At 30.6% G+C, this 1,167-nt stretch overlaps 1 protein-coding gene across 7 annotated transcripts in view; it reads left to right on the top strand.

The window, feature by feature from the left end:
* The window catches only part of LOC102674648 (calcium-transporting ATPase sarcoplasmic/endoplasmic reticulum type), a 43,743-nt gene that overhangs the window by 24,905 nt on the left and 17,671 nt on the right, over positions 1 to 1,167 (top strand). The gene's annotated exons all lie outside the window — the stretch shown is intronic.

Below are 1,167 nucleotides of genomic sequence, written 5' to 3'. Positions count from 1 at the left end.
TTTTTTTTTTTTTTTTTTTTTTTTTGAACAGGCTTTCATTTCTCTCTGTGATCGCGTTTTAGACAAATTATTGTCTTGTTATTGGCAGTGACATAGATTGACATGGATCTTGGAATATTTAATAACGAAATTGTAAATGTCATTATTATTGATTTCCTGTCGTTTCGATCAAGTGAAAAGTGTCATAATAGAGTAAAAGATATATTAAATGATTAGATCTTTTTATATTCTTGTTGCGAGGTGATAAAGATACTTGTGACACAAAAATTAATATTTTATTAATATTAATTATTATTATTATCTTGCAGATAAATAGTTCAAAGGGGAGGAAATTAATTGTTCGTAATAAACTAATTTCAGTAAGTAATTTCAGGATAAAAATAGATATAAAAATGGCGAAGAATATAGGTTATTTCTTGCGAAAAAGTAATAGGAAATTTACATAATTCGCTTCGCAGTTTGAGTGCTTTCAAAGTTTTCCCGTTGAAATTGAAAATTTCTCGCGCGAAATATCCGAAGAAACAATTTTTTTTCTTCTCGCTAGAAGATAGAAAATGAGGGTTCATCCCTTTTAGATCGTATTTCTCGGAGAATTCAGTCGAAAAACAATTGAATCCCGCGGATTCGATAGAAATTGTGAGCCGGAATCGCCTTTGTCTTCGATCCACTTCTCAAAACTCGTTTCTCTCCACCACGTTTCGTTTCACTTAACTTAACCTTCTAAATCGAAGGAAAAAAGAAACTTGAATAAGATTCTTCTAAAAGAACTTACTTTTCAAATATATAAAATACACATTTTTTTCACGAAAATTATTTTTTTTAACAAAGTTTACAATAACGCAAATCAAAAGGAAATCGAGAATACCACGAAAACAATCTACGAACATTTCTTTAAAAAGGAAAATAAAAACTCGTCTAAATAGATCATTATACCTTTAATATAGCATAATTTAATTTTCTATCGAGAAAAAAGTCGATCCAAATATATGTATAACATATATTACCCTATTAAATTAAAATCGACTTCTACGAAAACTCAGAACATCCTTTTCACGTGTGTCCATCAAGTTGAATCGACACATCAATGGTTACGCCTTCGAAATCGACGCGTGTCGTCGTTCATCAGGGGCGTCAGAATCTCGCCCTCGTATGGTTTCTTCGTTAAAA

Source organism: Apis dorsata, unplaced genomic scaffold (assembly GCF_000469605.1).
Source record: "Apis dorsata unplaced genomic scaffold, Apis dorsata 1.3 scaffold_227, whole genome shotgun sequence".
NCBI lineage: Eukaryota > Metazoa > Arthropoda > Insecta > Hymenoptera > Apidae > Apis > Apis dorsata.
Note: the sequence above shows the minus strand (reverse complement) of the source record. Positions and strands in the feature narration are given on the sequence as shown.